The sequence below is a fragment of the Balaenoptera musculus genome, chromosome 8 (genome assembly GCF_009873245.2).
Source record: "Balaenoptera musculus isolate JJ_BM4_2016_0621 chromosome 8, mBalMus1.pri.v3, whole genome shotgun sequence".
NCBI classification, from domain to species: Eukaryota; Metazoa; Chordata; class Mammalia; order Artiodactyla; family Balaenopteridae; genus Balaenoptera; species Balaenoptera musculus.
The window spans coordinates 48369144-48392661 of NC_045792.1; the positions used below are offsets into that span (position 1 = coordinate 48369144).

The 23518-nt window shown below is 39.8% G+C and overlaps 1 protein-coding gene across 5 annotated transcripts in view; it reads left to right on the forward strand.

The window, feature by feature from the left end:
• Nucleotides 1–7229: 7229 nt before the first annotated feature.
• RAB30 (RAB30, member RAS oncogene family) overlaps nucleotides 7230–23518 on the forward strand; it is a 78621-nt gene continuing 62332 nt past the window's right edge. For 2 of the 5 annotated variants that reach the window (XM_036861685.1, XM_036861687.1), the window contains exon 1: nucleotides 7260–7455. The gene's annotated coding sequence lies outside the window, so the exon portion shown is untranslated. Of the gene's footprint in view, nucleotides 7456–23518 lie in introns of all 5 variants that reach the window. The other 3 variants (XM_036861689.1, XM_036861684.1, XM_036861688.1) reach the window with 3 other exon arrangements.

Sequence of the window (23518 nt, forward strand, 5' to 3'; positions counted from 1 at the left end):
TTTTTTCTAAAAGTGATTGTGAAGATCATCCCAGTCAGTCTGGCTAGGAAGAATTAATGATATAGGTATAAAGGGCAGACACCACCTTTTAGAACAAGGCATTTTTCAAAAGAAGCTGAGGCTCATGGTCATTGTTATGCTTTTTTTGGAACTGTCATAAAAACCTCTATTCTTGGAGTACAAGTTAGGTTAAATGAAAGACCTGAAAACTGGGAACGAAAATTAATCAAATCAAATGAAAAGCACTGAGTATTATGTACAGAAAAAAAAAATCACAAAAATACTTCAGAGCTCTTCCCCCTCTCCTCCTGGCCTGATTTCAGGGCAAGGCAGAATTTTAAGTCCTGATTCCTTTGGGAAATGATCAGACTGCCGTGAAGTAGAATGTGATTTTGACCCCGAAGCAGGAAGATTTAAATATAAACCCTCTTTCAATCCCACATGCCCTCTGTAAACTCTTCTTACCTCTTTTGGAGCCAAACTTCTTAAAAATTATCTACATGCGGTGCCTACTTCTTTCCGCATTCCTTTCACTCACTCCTTAAACTCCTGAAATCTGGCTTCCTCTCAGTACTCCATAAATATTAGAATTTCCATACAAGAACCCAGAACTGCAACAAATGCAAAACGGATTCCAAGAATGAGAAAGACGAGAGCGCAGAGTTTATCCGGAAAACAAGAAAATCCAGCAACCCATCTTAGGCAAATACACTGCCAGATGAAATGCTACAATAATTGCTCATAAATTATCTCAGGACTAGTAAGAAACAAAGAAGCAAACAATTTTAGAAAGACAAAAACATGAATACTGAAAACAGAATAGTCAGGGGACTGAAACTCAAGAGGCATAATACCCGATATTAAAGATACAAAGAGTAAACAAAGCAGAGATGAAATGGAGATTCTTCCATTGAGCTTGCCAAATGTAAAATAAATAAATGTAAAGTTCATCATCAAAAACAGTACTTCATGTACTTAGATTTCAAATGACCTTTAAAAAACTGAGACTGTAGGTTAGTATCAAAATCAACTTTTGAACCAAGGTTTCGTGCCTTCCAGTCCAATTCTCTTCCTACAGATGTGTTACCCATGCTGGGCCCAAAACAGCACATTTCTGTCCCTTCATCTCAAGGACCAGATTTCAACCAATCCACCTAGCTGTCCTCAGGCTTTGTGTCAGAACTCTCCAACCTTTGCAACTTTAATATCCCAAGCTCAAAGAAAAATGTCATAAATTCCAAGTATAGGCTTTTTAGTAAGCCTATCCCCAGAAAAGGACCAGCATTTCTATCATGTTTTATTTAGCCAAGAAGAAAATCCATCTCCTCTGAAGCACCTTTGAAGCCTTCCTTTTAGTAGTTCGTATGGATTTCTTTATTCATTCATCAAATCTTTGTTCATAGACTAATATTTGTCAGTTCTGCGTTGTTACTTTAATATTTCAGATCGTTCTGTTTAGAATGCTTGCTAACAGATCACTCTGATAGATATGCTTAGGTGTTTAGTAAATGCTGCTAAATTCCCCAAAGGGTATTACACAAACACATATAGAACTGTGTTGATTACTTCAGAGGTATCTTATGTTTTTTGATGGAGTTTTTGGTGGAAGGAACTGTATTTCAGATTTGTTTTAATCCATTGCAGTATTAGAAAAGTATCTTTCTTGTACATAGTAGATACTCAATAAACATCTGCCGATTTGAAATACAAAAAACAAACAAAAAAAGCACTTAATTTTCACTACATTTTCAATTTTGGGGACAGAGTAAATGCTGTACCATCTTATTATTAGGAAAGTATTCCACTGAAATAGCATAGGACTGGTAAAGTTCATTTATATCACACTTACGTAAGACGTTATTTAGTTGCAGCTTAGCAATTGTAATGAAGTACTCTACTATGTTAACGTTATTTGCAATTGTATACTTTTGTACATCACCACTTAGGCAATTGCTTTATTTCAGCATGTTTAAAAAATAAGCTTTTCTATAATTTTTCTGTCTTGTATATAAAATACTATGAAACGTTCACAAGAAAATGGCTCTACATATGCTAACACTGAGCCACCAGCATAAATGCTGTCCAGTTCAATGGGGACAACTCAAGAAACTATGAAAGATCCCACTTAATACTACATTAATGACTAAAAGTCTGGTGGTGCAGGGTAAGGAAGGAAGAAAGCTGAGTTTTATTTTGGCTCAAAGGTGAAAAAAAATTATCATTTAGGTTATGCCAAGGGTTATGGTTACTGAACTTTATCTTATGGTGGTGGAGTAGCTCAAAAAGTCCCCAAGCTGTTCCATTTACAACCACCTATGTGCCAAATTCATCAGATCATGACTTAGGTGTAAAGAGGGTGACTCTGACGAACATTTCCTAAAATGTTTTAAGACAGAACTCATTGAGGACTAATCTTTACAGCAAGTTCAAAAACATACAGCACCATCAAATAGTCCATATCAAATTAAGAATTATGAATACGTACCCACTTACTGTACATTAATTGCTTACAATTGTATATCTCTGCACTTTCCTTAAGTGGCTATATTCATGAACATATTTATATTGGATTAAGTTCATCTTCATATTCTTGCAAAGAAATGTTTTTCTAGTGCCACTTTAATTATCCAAACCTATTAAAAACTGAGAAATAAAAATCATAGGATAGACGGCTCACTTTTCTGGTTAATCATTAGCTATGAGCATCTTGATTTTGCATCTCAACATTGGGATATTTATATTTACTACATATACCTTTTGTGGCATATTAAACCCAGCAGGTAAAATTATGCCAACTTGTTACAAACACAACAGTGGGCCAACTAAACAAGACTAGAAAACATACATTTTAGTTTTCTGAATGTTGTTAAAGTAAAATGCTTAAAATATGAAACAAAGTTTGCTGAATGAGTTAAAGATCTTCCCTGGAGAAACTCCAACTGCTGAACCCTGTATGACAGGCTCATCTGCGTCTACTTTAAAAATACACGCTGTTGAACACATTTAATTCAATATAAAGATATAATACAATTATAATAATTATAATATATAACATAAAGATAACTTTTGGTAAAATGTTTTTCATTTTCCCCCTTAAGTTTGCTTGTCTCAATTCTGTGACCAGCTTAAAATAATTCTTACTGTAACTGTTGGGTTTACATCACCTTTGGGTTGCCGGCATTTCATTTCTGAGAATGCTAAGAAAATTGATTCTATTTTGGAAGACACACAGACAGGTGGACAACATAACTGACGGCTGTTCTCTCAAATTTCATAGCTTAAAATATAAAAGCATTTTAGAACTTTGAAGGCATGAAACAATTCTAACATTTTTCATAATTTAGGACATCATCTTTTAGAGAATTAATTAACTACACTGATTCTCAGTAAAGACAGGGCCTAATTTTCATAATCAACTGCTGGGATTTTTCAAACTATACAAGAACACAAACAAAATTTTATTGTAATGTAATTTTTTTGACTTCAGTCACCCCAGGCACTACCACGATCTCAATAACAAGAATTTTACATTCCTTATGTGGTATGGGCTGAAAAAAACTGTTGCCCTATATCATCATTTTATCAAAGGAAAAACTGGAACTGTATTTTCCTAAGAATTTGGTCATATAAGTTTGACTTATCAACAAATTGTTAAGGTAATCCCTGTCTACTTTTTGAGACTACTTTTTAAAAACTTAAAAAAAAAAATCCACAAGAAACTTACATGTTCCAAAGTCCTCTGCTAAATGCTTTACATAACTTTGTTTAATCCTCACCATCACCCCTATGAGGCTGCTATTACCACAGGTGAAGTGCATACCACTATTACCACTGAGGCTTAGAATGTTACGAATTTCTGTAAAAAATTAGCAAGCCATTCAAGACAGATTTAAAACTGAAGCAACAGGAGTCCAGAAAGGCCACTAATATTACTGTCCAACACACTAAAGTCAGTCTTCATATACCATCTCCAAGAGGACTTCCCTCCTCTGAAGGAAGACTTATTGAGTGTTTGACTCTTGGGGCTGCTTTAAAATTTTCATATGCTTGTTCTCTTTGTCTTGTCTTTATCCTTTAGCAGATATGAATGAAGGAATGTTACATGATTTTGAATGTAAAGATCACAAATGTAGTAATGAGTCAAAGAATTTTGAGCTAAAAAAAAAGATACTCTCTTATATATCATGTACCCAAATACCAAGAATACTACAATAACATCAATAATTTAAAAAAATTAGGATTTAGGGCAAGGAGTTAAAGAAAAATTATTTTCAGAAAATTCTAATATCTTTTTGCCTCTGTCTAGATATTTCAATTTCTTTTAAATATCTGAGTAACTTTACCATAATTCTGTCATAGCTTTGAGCTCTTACTGGTTAAGTGTCTCTTATGATCAGACTTTCTTAGTATTAGACTAAACCCTCACTCTAAGAAATATCCAGGAAGTCAGGATATTGTGGTATTCTTAAAGCTAAAATTGATGTCCCCTCCTCCACACCATGCATAAATTGACCCCTAGGTCATCTACACATCTTCAATTTATTTAGGAATATATTTAGTAATAAACCTAAAATCCTTGCCAAAATTTTGTTATTACTTGTGTGACACACCACAAAAAACCACAAATATGGGATGTGGAAGGCTGCTCTACCCCACCCCTGTACACTCACCTCTAGTGTTTTAAAAATACACAACAGCTGGTTACAACCCTGGACAATAATTCAGCTGGATGAATGGTGGGCAACAGCTACACATTTCTAGAGTTCTACAGGTGATCCAGACACTTGACCCTGTTGAAAAAACCCTTGATATAATAGCAACTAACTCAATACTCTTTAATGAACTACCTATAATTATAATACAAATCAATGTCTTAATTCTCTTTTGACAGAGAAAAAGAAGGTAGGTTTCTTTATCTACTTAAGGCATTCCTAATTCCACTTTTCAGCTTTCTAACCCAGTTTTTTCTCTGGGACACTGAGGTTATTCTTTCAGAAGCTGGCATCTTCAATTCCTCTAATACTAACTTTTTAAATTAAATTTCTACACAGAGTACATAATTTTTTTTCCTAAAAGTTAAGGGTCATGGAGTTGTTTTTTTGAGATAGTAACTAGATTTGTTTCATTTCTTTATGGTTAGATATCCATTGGATATAAGGCTGGAAAAATTTCTAACTACCCAATCACATGACAAATTATAGAAATCACTACATTATACAGATCTCATTTCTCACATACAGTATTTCTGAGAACTCTGCTGGGTCCCTCCTCCCCCCCCCCAACCCACCATTTGTCTTCCATAGTAACTCAAATTGAGGAAGTTATTGCTTACATAAAGAAGTATCATAAAACAAACAAGATAAGTTCATATAAGACACAATACCACCCCTGAATCACCAAGCCCTAAAAATAATTTGTAAGCGTTTGAAACTAAGCCTAAATGTAAACCTGTTCAGTCTATTTCATCTCTATTAAGCTTAAAACACGTCTATAGTTATACTGATGATCAGAAAGAAAATAGTAAACATCTTGTACCTTTTCCTATACTTACCAACATTACTTGCAAAAAAGGTATTTCTGAATAACAAATAATTTCATAAGCTCTTCCCATTGTTGTATCCATGGATAAGTGAGACCAATACATACTACCTTTGTTTAAAAATGAAACAAAGCCACTCATCTGCCTTGTTCCCAGAAATATAAGATCATTCTTTATAAAACTGTTTTTGTAATCATCTGCATACATTTGAGACATGTTTCGACCATGCTTTTGTCTTTTATAATCACTCTGCCTAGTCTTTCCTTGATACGATAATCCATTTATCGGCTATCATTTTAACTCCTAACAGGTGAAGTGCATACCCCTAATGACCCAAAGTGTCAGTTAATTTTGTTTTTCAGAATAATACACAAAAGGAAAGGAGAAAAACAGCACAAATATATCGGCATTTTTAGCCCTTCGGCCACCCTCAGGAAGAAAGAAATTTCCCATCTTTTCATAGTGTAGACAGACTCTGAAAAAGAACAAACACACAGCATTGTTTTAGTAACACAATCTGGAAAAAAACACAGTCCATTTGAAATACTGGGCAAAACAACTTAAAGACCAATGACTTTGGTTTCAGCTACCTAGTTTAAGAGAAAATTAGTTCCTAAAGTGGTCGTATATATGGAGTTCCACAAATTAAACACTAAATGTATTTTAAAAATAAGTCCGTGATCCATGCTACTGAAGATCCCGTCTCCGCAGTATTTTTAGCATAACACTCTAGGTTTATTCAAGAATCCCAGTTACTCCGGAACCAATCTCCAGCCGCCAATAGGTCTATCATCAATATTCCCTTTCAACACCTCCCTGCTTTCGCTGGCAGGTATGAAGATGTCGTTTTAAACCGGGTGTGTTACTCCTGTAGGACTCTTCCTGTCTTTTCTTTATTTCGGGGCCAAAGCACCGTCCCTTTCCACCTTAGCTACCTTCCAACATCGATTTCTTTGGAACCTTCTGCAAATCATTCCTGTATGAAAAACCAATGAGGGTACGACACCCCGGGAAAGGGTAAGGATGGTTGAAAAATGAATGACAAGAAGATAAAAATAAATTTGGGAGGGAGAGCCCAACTCCGTAGGTGGAAGCTTCCCCGACCAAAGGCGACAGAATCGCCACCCGGGGTCCCCGCACCCCCCAAAAATCACAACCGCCCCGACTATCCTGTTAGCGGGTCTCAATGCTGCTCTGAGCCCAGGAGTAAACTGACTCCCTCAATCCCTTAGTTATAAAATGGAGCAAGAGGAGTAGAGGGCCTCCGCAACCCCTGCAAGACCGTGAGGTCAAGGCCCACTCGGTCTCTCATGCCGCCACCAGCCGGACGCGTCCTACTCAGTCCCCAGATGCCGCCTCCATCCCCCGGTGCCCAGGTTCGGAACCCAGGCTCTCCGACCGGCTTGTCCTCCTCCTCACCGTCCCCTCTGCACCACCACTCGGCTCCCGCGTTCCCTAAAACCTCAGCCGGCTCCGCTGAAACGTCCTGGCACTCCTAACATGGCGGCCGACTCCCCTTCGCTCCCTTTGCCCGCTCTGGGCGCGTCCGACCTTGGCGCATTTTGGGCATTGTAGTTCCGGCAATAGCCTCGGTGTCCCCGCCGGGCCTTGAGGAGACTACAATTCCTAGAATGCACCGCACCTGAGCATGGCTATTGGGGCCTTTTGGACAGAGGGATGATGTCATTGCAAAAACCCCACTGCATTCATTGTGCTAAGGTCTATCCACCCCCCTGCTGCTGCTAGGCTTGCGATTGCCGCTCGCTCCAGCTGAGCTAAGAGTAGCAGCAGCACCAGGGCAGGGACTGACTCCAGCCCTTGGACTTAGGACATCGCAACACCTTCCCTTGCGTGCGTGACTCATTCGCACATCCTTTCTGTTTATGCCTGGGGTGGGGAGAAAAATCCCAAACCAGGTGAGTTGAAGTGATTTATCCAAATGGTTCTTACCAAGTTATTCCTCCCGCTTAGTTCTCAAGGCTTTCTTTTGGGAAGGTGGGGGCGGGAGGACTGGGGAGGTGCTCGCAAACGCTGCTAAGCGAAAAGCTCTGTGCAATTTGGGTCACTGCAAAGAACAACTCCAGCAACCTTCCCCCGCCGGAGGACCGATGCCTGCCAGTTCCCTAGTCGCAACTCCCCTCAACCTTTTTGGAGGCTGGGAGAGGGGGCTGGGCTGGGGAGGACGTTGGGAAGTGCTCTTGGAAAATCAGAGGAAGGCAGAGGTTGGGGGACTGCAGTCCTGTCACACACGGCCCGAGTGCTGAGATTTGAGTGGGAAGGGGTGATGCGTGGGGAGAAATGGAGACAGTGATTTAATGTGGTCGCACTACTTTGGAACATTTCATGTCACTTGGGCGAGCACACACTATTCATTTTTAAGATGAGCGTGCTTCTGAGTAGGTTAAGTTTTGTGGGGCTTTATTTTATGTGTGTGTGTGTGTGTCTACGTCGTTTGTCTCGCCTTTTCTGCTGATTTGAGGTGACAGTGTCCTTTAATGGTGCACTCCGTGCCTGTCAGAAACATTTCACGTGTCTGGGGAAGGTTCTCTTGGGCTTCTACATGCAGCATTTTTGTTAAGTGTTTTTCTTCTCCCAACTGCAGGATTTCAGGATTGTTTGGAAGTGGAGCCGACAGATTTGTGCTTGTATGAGTGTTTTAAATTACATTGCAATAGGCTCCTTGCCACTGACAATGGTACCATAATGAGCTGACGTTTCCTGAGGCACAGTCACCAGGCACAAATAACGGTTTGGAGAAGGGATCATTAGGGACACTCCGGTTCATTTTAAAGCATTAGGGAAAGGAAAAGTTAGAAGCGCCATTAACCTTCATTTGCCATTACTGAAAGGTACGCGTGGAAGAGTGATCCTGGAGGTGGAAACCGAGGAGGATAGTAAAGGTTTTTTTTGCTTTTTGGTTTTGGTTTTTAAACAAACTGGCACGTTTAACAAGACAGAGAGCATTTTGACCCGTATGATATTGGCTCTCTTCTTGTAAGAGTTAGTAGGATGATTAGTACAATAAATATGTTATTTTGAAATAAACAGCTGGCTGACTCCAGAACAGATGGGGCCAGTCTTAGCTGAAAGATCTACAACCTTGGAAATGAATGGACCTGGGGTCAACCACACCCCCTCTTGGAATGTCAAAAGGAGAAATGCCAGAGTGTTTTATGCTGAACTTCAAAATGCTAAACCTTTCATAGCCAAGGCAGGCATTGGGGGAAAGTCATTACTGGTTGTCTTCTGTTGCTGAACCAATTTTGTTCATTTTTAATTCAGACCCTTAGGTCTCCAAAGTTGCAGCTGGGCGATGCTTCGTTAAATGCTGCTTGTTACTGAATGCAAAGGACAGTCCATTGTATGGGCTTTGTGGTAGAGTGATTTATTGGGATGCAATGAGCAGCTTTGGGATTTGGGAAAAGATGGACTGCCTGGCTTTGCTTCTCTCTCTGTTTTTCTGTTGCTTACTGTCTGCTTTGCTGAGCATCCCTCCCGCTGTACCTTCCTTTCCCCACCCCTCTGTGTCTCTTGAAGTTCTTCCAGTTTCTTTCCCTGCCTCTCCATTTGCAATTCTCATTTTTCCTCTGTGTTTCAAAATCTCCCCCTTATCACCAGTAGATGACAACTCTTTCTCTAAGTCACTTTCCAGTCTCTGAATACCCTCTCATCCCTTCCCTACTTCACCCAGAAACTCCAGGGTGAATGAGACTGTGCTAATAGTTATTCTACAGAGTCCTCATTGAAGAGGCTTTGCCTTTTCTTTTTCTTGCAGTTGGTGCTTGGCAGGATGAACAGCAACGAACCTGACCCCTTGGCCTGGTTTGTGGCTTCTGTGACAGACATAGTTTGGCCTCAGCAGCACGTGGACAGTGAATTGTTGCAGTTGAGCTCATGCCACTTTTCCTTTCCTTGGTACCTGTATTAAGAGCTGCCGATGCATTAGCGAGGTTTTTAAATGCTCTATGCAAAATGTTCTCATAATTCCCAAAGAATAAGTAGACTTTGAATGGCTTCTGCCTCATTTAATACTTTTTTTTTTCCTTTCCCTGCTTTAGTATGTGGTGGGAAGACTGTCTTTTCCCCTCCCTTCCCTGTTGATTGCTGAGGAGAAGGCCCAGGTGGCCAAACTAGCCATTTGGGTTTTTTTTTTTTTTTTCTTAAGGTGCTTGGAGCAGCAACAGCTTTTCCTCCTGTTATTTCTTCTCCTTTGTGGATGAAAGAAGTTTGTTATTTTATAAACTTCCTATTAAGGAGAAGGATGTGGTAGTGGTTATGTTTGTGTAAGACAGTGCTTCTCTAGGCATGAAAAGTCTAACTGCTGCCCATCTGGAGGCAACTAGTGTGACAGGCAGATTCAGAAGCTGTCATCGTGGACCTCTCACTCACCATCTTTTCATCCCTTCTTCTAAGCTGTGCCCTCTCCTACCCAGGCTTTTTAGTGTTTTAGGGAGGAGAAATGAGCAGAATGGAAGGTTAGTTTTGGTCCTATCACTGCTATCTCTGTGACCTTGAAGAACTATGCATTTCTTTCTCCCTTAAGTTTATTTTATTTTATTTAAACATTTATTTATTTATTTATTTTTGGCTGCATTGGGTCTTCGTTGCTGCACGCGGACTTTCTCTAGTTGCGGTGAGCGGGGGCTACTCTTCGTGGCGGTGCACGTGTTCTCATTGCAGTGGCTTCTCTTGTGGCGCACGGGCTCTAGGCACGCAGGCTTCAGTAGTTGTGGCACGCAGGCTTCAGTAGTTGTGGCACGCAGGCTCTAGAGTGCAGGTTCAGTAGTTGTGGTGCATGGGCTTAGTTACTATGCGGTATGTGGGATCTTCCCGGACTAGGGCTTGAACCTGTGTCCCCTGCATTGGCAGGCGGATTCTCAACCACTGCGCCACCAGGGAAGTCCTCTCCCTTAGTTTAAATCCTTTGCAAAGGGATAAGAATCCTTTCCCCTTGTTTTACTTGGCCTGATGTTATGGCCTCAGCCTGTTCTTCTGTCAGCAGATATGGTGAGCAGCTACTATATTCTAAGGACTGGATACCTCAGTGAAAAGAGACGCTTCCACTGCCGTCATGGAGCTTATGTTCTAATAAGGGAGATAATCATTGGAGAAGTAATTGCAGGTGTGATGAATGCTCCTGCCAAAGTGGGATGTACTGCAAGGTGGGATAGAAATGCCTAACGTGGTGTGCTTCCCTTGTCTGGGAGAATCAGGGAAGGCTTCCTGTAGGAAGTGACATTTCAAGAGACTTGGACAGTGAGTGTAAGTAATTTAGGACGGCAGTGGGAGGTGCTGAGAATGGGGACAAAGGGCAACTGCATGTTCAAAGTACAAAGGAAAGCGATAAATATGAGGATTTAAAAGGTTAGTATATGGGGGCAGAGCAAGGGAGAGAGACCAGAATGAAGACGAATGAGGCTGGAGAGGTGGACAGAGTCTAGATAGTGGGCAGTTTTCTGAGCCACAGGTGAATTTGGTCTTTATCTTAAGTGAACGGCTTTAATTAGCTAGGAGAATTACATATGCAGGTAGAATGATGTTAAAACCATCATGGTGGCTGTTAAGTGGGAAAGAGACTGGAGAGAATTAGCCAAAGTGAATGTGAGATGAGGTAGCACGTCATTTTTGTAGTCTACGTGTGGGATGGTGGTGGCTTGGATCTAGGGTGGTGGCAGGGGCTAGGAGAGAAGGGAAGAGATTGGAGAGACACTAGGTTTGAAGATTATAAGTGATAAGACTGATTGGATGTGGGTATAGGGAAAAGAGGGAGTCGAGATGATTTGAGTTTTTCCTTGAGACACTGGAGATGCCGCTTACAAGAGAAAGGTAACATTAGCTGGGGACCAGATTTTTGTTTGTTTTTTCAAGGAGGAGGGACTTTTGGTCATATTGAGTTTGAGGTTCCAGGAAGACATCTAAGATCTTTCACTCACCCTGTGTGTAGGATGCAGCATGGTGGAATGGAAGAGAGCTCTGGTGAGGCTTTCTAAGACTGAGCACTACTTATTTATTAGCTGTATGATTTTGGACACGTCGTATTTTTTTGGTGAGCTTTAGTTTCCTCACCATAAGATATATTTATTCCACTAATTTATACTGATCACCAGGTATACGTGCACTGTGCTAGGAATACAGCATTGAATAAGATAGTATTTGCTTTGGAAAAATTGCTCAGGTGAGGGAGCCGAACATAAACGTATAATCACACACAGAGAGGTTTGTAGGCAGTGCTAGGAGAGCACAGCCCCAAGGGGGACTTTCATGCTTCCTTGGTGGGGGAGGAACAGTGTTCACAAAGTTGTTGGTGACCTTTGACCTGAGACACGGAGGCAAGAAAAAACTCACCAGTCTGGGTTCCCAGGCACCTAATAGAGTGCCTTGCACAAATTGGGGACTCTCTGAATGTTTGTAGAATGAATAAACTAATCTAAGTCATAAGGGCCCATTCAAAAGCAGGAAATATCAACATATTGGAAGATGGCAATGAGTAATGCAAATATAAAATGGTTTTAACAAATGCATTAAAATGAGGACACCCAAGCTTTTGAAATGTTTTTTGGATGACTTAAAGGGAAACTTCAGAAATATTTCAGATCTGGTTTCTTTTTGGGCCGAACTTCATTTATTCCAGTTAGTTTCTCAAAAATAATTTTGATTGTATAGAATTCCCTAGATCAATGGGTTTCATATTTTTGAATTTTATAGATAAGTAAAAATACAAAAAATAAGATAAAATTGGGTGAGTTGTTGCCAATAGTTATTTTTCTGTAGTAAAGATATTTAAAAAATATGTCCTCCTTCGCTCTATCTCATGAAATAAAGGACATTTTATATCAAAAGTTGTAGAAAGAGCATAATTTTAAAATTAAAAATATATTTAGCTTTGTGAAAAATTCTCTACTTTATATTTTTTATTTTGTTGCAGAATAGTAAAAAACAAGACAAACAAATACCAGAATGTTAAAATAATTTATGGAACCGTTGCCCTATTTTCTTGGCCATGGTGGAAAGGTGGCCCATCTCCAAATATTTCCAAGTGTGGAAGAATTTTGTGTGGACCACAGATAATTTATTTTCAGTTTATTCTTCACAGGAATTCAACCCTTGAAAGCTAGGTGGGACTCCCCAAGATTAGTTTAAGGTAGGGCTTCTTAACTTGTCCCTGGAAGATCCTCAGGGAGACCATGAACCCCAGAGATCATTTGTTTGTGTGTGTGTGTGTGTGTGTGTGTGTGTGTGTGTGTGAGTGTGAGTGAGTTCACATGTGCATGTGTGCATTTTTCTATCACTACATGTGTGTCCTTGGGCAAGTGACTTAACCTCTTTGAACCTCTTTCTTTGCGTGATTGTCGTGAGGTTTAAATGAGATAATACATTTTGAAATGTCTGGCACTGTGCCTGGAATAGCTGGTGATCATTGAAGCTGTTTTTGACGTTATTTATTATTGTACATATTTTATTTATTGGCTGATGCTTTCTTGGTACCCACAGTGACACAATGAAGAAAAAGATAACTCAGTGTAACTAGACAACTTGATGCAATGGGAAGTACACAACATCGCCAAGGTAGAATTCTTGCCAGAAATGTTTAACCTAAATCTAATCATGAGGAAATAATCAGGCAAGTCCAGATTGTGGGACATACTGCAAAACAGCTGGCCTGCGATCTTCGAAAATGTCAATGTCATGAAAGAGAAACAAAACAAAAGAAAACAAAATGAATGGGGGACTAATCTAGATTAAAAGAGACTAAAGTGCTGTGACAACCAAATGCCACATGCAACCCTTGATCGGATCCTGGACTTAAAAAAAAAAAAGCTATAAAGGACATTGTGGGGACAGTTGGGGAAATTTGAATGGGAGCTGCATAGGAGATGACAGTGTAATAATGTTAGTTTTCTTGGATGTGATAATGATTCTGTCTGCTTAGCCTGCCACATTGTGGATATTGGTGTCCAGGTCAGTTGCCCGTTCCTGAATGTCATGTTTAGGAATATCACAGCAAAGCTAGAAGACATCAAGGCCTGCTTCAAAAGATAGTGATTTTCTTGATCACTGCACATATTTAATTAGCCTATGGGCTGGAATACCATTTGTTGGCAGATATTGTAGGTGATCTTTTCCGTCCTTTCTAACCATGATTCTGTCATTCCCTAAGAGTGCAAACTTCTACAGCCAGCACTCTTTATTTCTAGAGGTAGTAATGCAGGTAGAATGCTAGCTGCTTCCAAAGTGAAGAACAAAGATAAGCGGGGCTATAACTCAGGAGTAGAGCGTTTGACTGCAAAGAGGAAAGGCCATGAAAGAGCACATAAATATATATCTTAAATTAGTTTTTTGATTCTAGACATAACGTAAGATTAAGCAAAATTCATTACAGAAATATACAACGAACTACTGTACAAAGGGAAAATTCCCTTGATTCCACCCCCCATAGTCAACTGTTGCGATTTTGATGTGGATGGCTGTCATTTTGTCCCACACATATGCTAATGATATTATTATAATACGTATTCTGCTTGCTCTTTTACTTAATATATTTCAGGCATTTGCCCCATGTATTTGCATGTTCCTCAAACTTGCCCTTTTCAGTGGCTGTTGGACACTGCTGCAGTGAGCATTTGAGCATGCATCCTTTTGTAATGAACTTGTGGGAATATTTCTGTAGGATTCATTTCTGGGGTAGAAATGCTGGGTCAAAGGGCACGGACAGTTTCCCTTTAATTGCCCCCTGATTTAAATTCAGTGGGTAGGACTCTGAGATCCCAATGCAGGGGGCCCAGGTTCGATCCCTGGTCGGGGAACTAGATCCCGCATGCTGTCACGAAGACGGGTGCAGCCAAAATAAATAAAATAAGTATTAAAAAAAATTCTTATCGCAGTCTTTGACACTGCCGTTTGTCAAGTCCATTAGCCACTTGGGCTACCCTCTCTTACTAAGGGAAGGAAGTTGTGATGGGTGGACAGAAAGTGGGGAAAAATGGAATTGAGAGTTCCTGCTGGTTTTTGTGATGGCTGTAGTAAAGGTTGATATGTAAATAACATGGAAACCTCTGGAAGAGAGAAATAAAATATATTTCCCAGTCTGCAACACAGCAGGATGTTTAAAAAGTGATCTGAAATAGTAAAGCAGCCAAGAGTTTTCCCCCAGAAAATTCTGCAGAAAAATTTTATTTTTGAGTTAAGGTTAACTTCACTAAAATGCGGACACCATCAACCTTGAAGTGAAAATAACCTCTTCTGCTCACTTCCTCTCCATCTCCGTCACATAACCACACAAGAAAGGGGAATTTAAGCTCCACTGTTTTAATGCCTGAAGCATGTGGTTAAAAGGCCTGATTTTTCATCTTTCTGAATATCCATAGAAGCAATCCCAAGGCAGATTTTTGGCATTTTTTTGTAGAAAAGGTCTGAGTTTAGGAGTGGCCATCAGTGACTCACTGTCCCAACAGAGACCCTGGGATCGCTGAGCTGTGAATTATTTCCATTCTTTTAGCCAGTTATTTTCGTTCTTCTGTGACTGGGTTGAGCAAACACAAATTTGAGTTGTGTGCTAGGTGGGTAATTTGTCTTTTCAAGCCTCAGTTTATTCATCTCCAAAATGGGGATTATTGTGAGGCTCAGATGAGATAATGTGTGTAATAGGGCTTTGGCAAATTTATGTGCACATAAATACGTGCTTTTGTTAAGGTGTTGCTGTCTCTGGCTGGGCCAGCTCATATTAATCTTTCCTCTAAGTCCAGTGGCATCTGTTGCCCAAAAGACTTTCTTTAGGCATTCTGTCTCATAATGTCTTATTATTACATCTTCATCCAATATTTGTGAGCATAAGCAAATTCTTCTGCTGGGTGTTCTGATAGGGAAACAAAGGTGGAACCATCCAGGAGCTTTCCTTCTCTGCTTTTATTCTAGGAGACTAATATCTTTTAATGAGAGTCTTCAATATTATATGCTTTACAAAGGTATACTATGTATGCTGTCTTATTCTCTCAACCTGGGTGGTAGATTTTAGCTCCACTTTTCCATGTAAATGAGGAAACAATTCTTAGTGACGTTAAGTAACTGGTTCTGTTTTGTTTTTTAAAGTTACCTAACTTAAAAAAATTTGCAGTCGTAGGCCCCAGGTAGATTTTCTGGAACCAAAACCTTACTTCATCTCCAGCTGCTTCCTGTTTTTGCCTTGCCATCTGATCAAAAGTGTAAGCATTCTGAAGGCAGGACTGGCTGGCTGGTGGTGTTTACTTTGATTTGGTTTATTTTACCCATGGGCACGGGGGAGGAGCTTTTTGTAGATCTATTGAGTTAGTTGAAGCCATGATGGGAACAATCATAGCACCTACTGGGTGTCAGGTGGTTTACATGTTTGGTTTTATTTTTTTCCCCAACTTATTTTGAAAATTTTCAAACATATAGAAAAATTGCAAAAGTATTACAGTGAACACTCTTACACCCTTCATCTAGATTTGTTTGCTTTACCATTCTGCGCATGCACGTGCACACACACACACACACACACGCACACATACTCACACACACACTTTTTTTTTTTCTAAACCATTTGAAAGTGAGTTGCAGACACCACAACACTTTACCTCTAAGCACGGGAGCATGTATGTCTAAAGAACAAGGACATTCTCCCCTGTAACCACAATATCATTATATTGAAACAATAATATTTTTCAGATTTCCCCAGTTGTTCCAATGTTGTTTATAACCTTTTGGGGGGAGGGGGACCCAGGATCTAGTAAGGATTACTTACACAATGTAGTCGTGTCTCTTTAGTTTCTTTTAATGTAGCAAAGTCTCCCTGCCTTTTTTGTCTTTCAAAATATTGACATTTTGATCTAAGCTGCTTTGTAGACTGTAGATTGGATTTGTCTGATTGTTTTCTCATTCTTAGACTCAGATTAAACATTCATGGTAAGAATTCCCTGGAGGCGATGCTGCATCCCTCCCCTTACATCACATTAGGTGACACATTCTGTCAGTTTGTCATGTCAGTGGTGACGTGAGGCTTGTATTTTGGATGAGGTGACATTGCCTGATATCTGCATTGTAAAGGAACCCTTTTCTCTTTGTAATTAATGAAATTGTCTGTGGGGTGATACTTTGAGATTGTTTGGATATCCTGTTCCTCAAAAACTTTCATTCTGTGGTTTAAACATCTATTGATAATCCTGGCCTAGGTTAATTAACATCTATTAAAGGATGATTTTCTAATTCGCTCTTCCGTTCTGTATCTGTTTCCTGACATTTTTCTTTTTTCTTTTTTTTTTTTCACACACGCACACTGTATTTTATTTTTACAAGAGATAAATAGACTGACACCAAGCATTGTACATGGATGACCACAACAAAAACAACAATGATTGCAATTACCAAACACGAAACACACTCATGCTATGTCATAATATGGACACTCAGCCCAGTAATCCTCCACTGTAACAGCTCCTTTACTTTGCAGTGAAAATTGATTTGTATGTTCTTTGCCTCTGAGTCCTTGTGGGATTTTTTTTTTTTTATTCAAACAGAAAGTCACAAAAATTATAATCATCTTCATCAGTTCACTCAGTCCCATGTAATTAATTTTTTTTTTCATCTTGATCTTTTGTTAGAACTTTTATGAATTCATCAGTTTTCCATCAGTGTTCTGAAAATGCTTATTCATTCAGTTCAACAGTATAGTCAGTTACCAGAAACCTGTACTTGTCAGAGTCTGACATTTTTCTTTTTTTTTTTAAATAAAATAAATAAAATTTATTTTATTAAAAAAAATTTAGGCAGTGAATTTTTTCTGTATTTGTTTCCTGGCATTTTTCTGATAGATTAGCTTTCAGCTCCCCTCCTCTTTTATTTTTTTATTTTTATTTTATTTTTTAGTATCACTTGGATTCCTGGATTCTTTTCCCCCCAATGTGTTATAATCCATTACCAACCTTCTGCCTCCCCTCCCCCAATATTTATGCTTTTTGATACAAAAATTGTCCCAAGTTTGGCCAGTGGGAGCCAGTCTTATCTTATTGAGCCCTAAAAGCAAACTGATAAAGTAGGTGGAATTTTGCCCACTTCTATGAAGTCAGGAAATTAAGGCTTGGAAAATACAAGTAAGTTTCCTAGAGGCATGTAGTTAGTAGCTAGTTAGCAGAGGAGGTTAGATGCAGACCATGTTCCAACTAACTCTGAAGTGGTTCCTGCTATTGGTGCTGTCTCCTGACAGTCCAGGAGCAGAATGTTACCTGATAAAACCAAGTTGAAAAGAAAGCACAAGCATTGTATCATTGTTGCTAATAGCAAATGATTGGAAACAACCTTAAGTGTGCATCAGTGGGAAACCAGTTAATTAAATCGGTATGTTCACAAAACGGAAAGCTATTAAACTACAAACAAGAATGAGGGTTTCTCTAAGTACTGATATGCAAGGATCTCCAAGGATCTTTTAAGTGAAAGAAGGATGATCCAAAAAAAAGAAGAAAAGAAGAACGCTGGTGTAGAAGAGTGCATACTTTGTGAAAGAAGTGGGGATAAGAAAATATATTTGAATTTGGAAGGATATAAGATAACAGAATGGTTACAGGTACAGGGCAGTAGGAGTGAGTGGGGTGTGTGTGTACATAATGAGCTTTCTTAAGATTTACTATTTTATATAACGCTGCCTTTTAAATTTTTTAAAAAAATTATTTATTTTATTTATTTTTGGCTGTGTTGGGTCTTTGTTGCTGCACGCAGGCTTTCTCTAGTTGTGGTGAGCTGGGGCTACTCTTCATTGCGGTGCGTGGGCTTCTCATTGCAGAGGCTTCTCGTTGCAGAGCGCGGGCTCTAAGTGCACAGGCTTCAGTAGTTGTGGCTCACGGGCTCAGTAGTTGTGGCTCGTGGCTCTAGAGCGCCGGCTCAGTAGTTGTGGTGCACGGGCTTAGTTGCTCCGCCGCATGTGGGATCTTTCCAGACCAGGGCTGGAACCCCTGTCCCCTGCATTGACAGGCGGATTCTTAACCACTGCACCACCAGGGAAGCCCTATAATGCTGACTTTTAAAATAGCTTTATTGAGATATAATGCACACATCACACAATTCACCCATTTTAACTGTAGATACAATTCAGTAGTTTTTTAGTACATTCACAGAGTTGTGCAATCATCACCAAAATCAGTACTTAGAGCATAGTGTTGTTGTGAAGATTAAACAGGGCCCTGTGTTTCAAGTCTCACCCTGGTGCCTTTCACCTAATGGGCCTCGAGGTCATTTGGGTATCCTGGGTGGGTAAGGCAGCAGTAGTCCTTAGCCGTTGTTTGGGAGCCAAACTAAAATTGACACTTAGCATATGGGGACAGTACTGTTCTGAATTCAAAACTGGTACGCATGGTTTGACAAAGAATTTTTACCCTTATTTATAAATTAATTGCAAGGTCTTACAAAATATATGTATATCATCACATTTAGTCATCCATTTAACAGATCATCTCAGTATAGAGTTAAATTTACATGAAGTCATGATTGTCCTAGGAAAGTTAGGAGTTATGGTCCCTTGGGGTCACATTTGGGCCAATATTAGCATTCGGGCAACTCTCTCTTACCTTTTCTTTTTCTTCCCTTCCCTCTCCTCCACCACACAACTGAGTTTCTGATTTTGTCTCAGAGAGCCATTTAAATTAGCCATGGCAAATGTTAATTGTTTTGGCAGACAAAAAGAAACTCGAATAAGATTTTCCTCCTAAGATTTAAGAACTCTACTTTCTAAGAGCTAACTTTGGAAGGAATGTTTCTGGTCTGGAAATTTTGGATAGCAACCTCAGAAGGAATTCATGTCCAAGAAGATCTGGGAGTGGGGTGGGGACACTCAATTTCCTTTGAGACAGATCGAAATAAATACTTCTGTCTGAAATAGTAATAAAGATCTATTTATTTCTTTCATCGTTTTGTTAAAATGTTCAAAACATGAATGATCAAATTCAAAATAGATTTAGCCAAGGCACCAAAAAAACCCTCAAGTCATCCTGATTAAAAAAACGTTTATGAGGGACTTCCTTGGTGGCACAGTGGTTAAGAATCCGCCTGCCAATGCAGGGGACACTGGTTTGAGCCCTGGTCTGGGAAGACCCCACATGCTACAGAGCAACTAAGCCCGTGCGCCACAACTACTGAGCCTGCGCTCTAGAGCCTGCGAGTCACAACTACTGAGCCCGCGTGCCACAGCTACTGAAGCCCACGTACCTAGAGCTCGTGCTCCGCAACAAGAAAAGCCACTGCAATGAGAAGCCCACGCACTGCAACGAAGAGTAGTCCCCGCTCTCCTCAACTAGAGAAAACCCACGTGCAGCAACAAAGACCCAACACAGCCAAAAATAAATAAATAAATTTATTTTTTAAAAAAAGAGAATTAAAAACAAACAAACAAACACAAATAACGTTTATAAGATCTTAGGCTGCTTTGTGAGTGAGATGATTCTTAGTACAACATTTAAGTCTGTCCCTTTGATGTGACAAAATTTCCAGCTCTCAGAACCGCAACTGTATAGCTCAAGATTCCATGTTTAGTGATACTAATCTGGATTCATTGTAACTGCTGTATAGTGTCTTTCTGTTTTGACTATGACCTGTCATAAATTGTTTGGTTTCAGAATTCTGTACGTTCTTTGCTTTTAAAGTCATCTTGGCCAGGAAGCTAAATGGCATGTTTGTATGTGCAATAAGTTACTTTTATTATATAACTTTATAATAATAATATTGGCAAACATTTTTTGAGTTTATGGTGTGCCAAGTGCTGTGCTAACTGCTTTACATAAGTTATAGTATTTAATTGTGGCAAAAACCACATAAAGAAACTGAAGCTCTGAGAGCTTAAGCAACATGTCTGAGATCACATGACTAAGAAGGAGATCCAAGACCAGAAATCAAGACTGTCTTACTGCAAAGCCTGTGCTTTTCTGCTGTGTAATACTGCCATTTTGCAAATTTGTGTGGAAGATCATTACTTTTTTACTTCATCTTTGGAGCAGATTACTGTCTTATTTATTTGATAGGTATTTATTGAGTGCTCATCATGTGTCAGACACCTTGAGAACTATGGAGGTGACTGAGACCCACTCTTCGTCATTGAAAAATTCACACTTAAGTAGAGGAGATAAAACAGATATACCTCTATACACCCATGTTCATAGTAGCCTTATTCACAATAGCCAAAAAGTGGAAGCAACCCAAGTGTCCATCAACAGATGTATGGATAAGCAAAATGTAGAATGTACATGCAATGGAATATTGAATAATCATTCAATGTATTCAGCCTTGAATGTAGTTCAAAGCTGAATAGCCTTGAAAAAGAAGGAAATTATGACACATGCTACAACATGGATGAACCTTGAGGACATTACACTATGTGATATAAACCAGACACAAGTGGACAAATATTGTATGATTCTACTTATATGAAGTACCTAGAGTAATTAAACTCCTAGAGACAGAAAGTAGAATGGTGGTTGCCAGGGTCTGGGAGGAGGAAGCAGTAGGGGAGTCGTTGTTTAATGGGTATAGAGTTTTGGTTTTGCAAAATGAAAAAGTTCTGGAGATTGGCTGCACAACAATGTGAACATACTTAGCAGTACTGAACTGTACACTTAAAAATGGTTAAGATGGTAAATTTTACATTATATGTATTTTGCCACAATTTAAAAAACCAAACAGATACACCCCTCTACTCTAGGGTGGAAAGTAATTAGTGAGACAGGAAGGACTGAAGACGTCATAGGAACGAGAGAGGGCTTTCTAGACAGGGCATATATAGCTGGGTAATGGAAGATGGGTAAGAATTGTGTGGCAATGAGGAAGGTAGGAAGGGCAACCCAGGTGAAAGGAACAGTGAACAACATTACAGAGGCTACTTGGCTTTAAAATCCAATTCCAGCAAGAAACAAACTCCAAGTGCATGGCTCTATAATTATGGGTGTCCCAGCCACCATCCACGTGGGCAGAGATTTAAGTATAAAGTCTAAGCCAGGATCATGAAGTCGTGGTATGCTAGACAGGGACTCATTCATGATTCATTCAGTAAACATTTGTTTAGCACATAGTGCTGATGCTATGCGAGGCACTTTATGTATGTTGGCAGATTTAATACCCCCAACAACCCTGGAGTTATTAATAGCCCCAATTAACAGATGCAGCCACTGTGACTCAGAGAGATGGAGCAATTTATCCAAAATCACATGACTGATAGGTAGCAGAAGATGTCACCGGGGAGCCCATGCTGTGTCCACCAAGCTACACTGCCTCCCCTTGGGGGTGAGTGTGAAGTGATGTGTGCCTTTGAACTCACAGTCAAAATGGCATGTGACTGCCACCACTTGTCATCTTCTTGCTGCCTTTGAGGCTACCTTGGCTGAGTCATCTTACAGCTCTGAGCCTCAGCTTCCTTATCTGTGAAGTGAAGCCCTTGTATTAGACTAGATTATTTCTAAGGTTTCTCCCAGATCTAAAAACCCTATTTATTTATTCATCCATCTATCCATCCATCGATCCAATATTAATTCAGTATCTGTTACACACCAGGTACTGTGTGGGTAGGTTCTGGTAATCGAGATTTGGTAGAACACTGTTCTTGCCTGAAAGGAGATTGTAGACTAGTGAAGGAGGCATAAACTAGATGACTATTGTGTAGTACAGTCAAAGCACTGGTAGTGGTATATACAGAAGACCTAGAGGAGGGGCATGGCCCTGTCTTGGATAGGTGGATGTCAAGAGGAAATGGTCCCAAAGACCAGGAAGGTAATGAAGAAGAAGACCACAAGATCCTCATCATTTCTGTTGTCCCTATGTTCATAGGCAAACTACATATTGATTAAATTCAGTAAAGCTTTGGTGAACTCAAAACTCTTTTATTTTAAGCCTTGTGGAAAGTTTAGTCGAATTTGCCCGTTGTTAAGTGCAGCTATGTGCCAAATATCCATAAGGTTTGGATTCTCTTTCAGATTGGAGAAAGATTATAAGGTTGCATTTGTTTGTTTGTTTGTCTAAGGGAATTTAGTAAGCATGAAGTAGACTAATAAGAGGCCCAAGGGCCTGGAGTTATTTGAGATGTTCACAGCTAAAGTCGCAGATGGTTTATATTTCAAAGAGGCAAGTGAAATGGCCAAGGTATTGGACAATATACATGATCCTCTCAAGACTACTAAGGACTGGTGAATTACTAAGAATTAGAATGACCAAGTATTAGAATTCTAATACTAAGGAATTGAAGTGAGGATTGAGGGGGAAAAGAACTAATATTTATTGAGCAGCTCTTATATATCAGACACTGTGCTATGCCCTTTACATTAATAATTTTGTTTTATCCTCCCCACAATCCTGTAAGGTCAGTGTTGTATCCTTTACAGATATTGAAACTGAGGCTCAAAGAGGTTGTGACTTGCTTAAGGTCCCGGCTACCAAGAGACTGAGCAGTGGCTCAAGCCCAAGTTGTTCAAATCAAGGCCTTTGCTCCTTCCACTATCCCATGTTTCTTCAGGATCCTGGATTTTTCTATTTCTGGGGGAACTGTACCAGGGTACAGGACCTCCCTCTCATCCTTGGAGCCTGGGAAATAGTGATATTCAGGAGAGGCCCACTCCTCAGTTTTCCCAACACCCCAAAGGGCAGCTCCCCCAATTTCCCATGTCTTCTTTCCGAGGTGGTGGATCACCAGCTGCCAGGGATAAATGGCTTTTACTAAAGCATTATTTTTTTTTTTTCCTTTTTCGTCTTTCCCAGGTAATATGTGTGTGTTTGATCTTGGCAATTTGTCTCTCAGAAGCGGCTCATGAAAATTGTCTGAGAGAATGCTTTTTGAGGCCAGCTAAGTTTATGTATTTGATCCCCTCTCCCTCCCCAGCAAAGAGTAACTTCAGTTCATTTGCTCCAGATTCTGTCTTTGGGGTCCTGAGAGAGCTTGCTGCCTGATTCTCAGAGGCTTCCAACCATGACGTTCTGCCAGGATCACATGAGGGTCTCAGC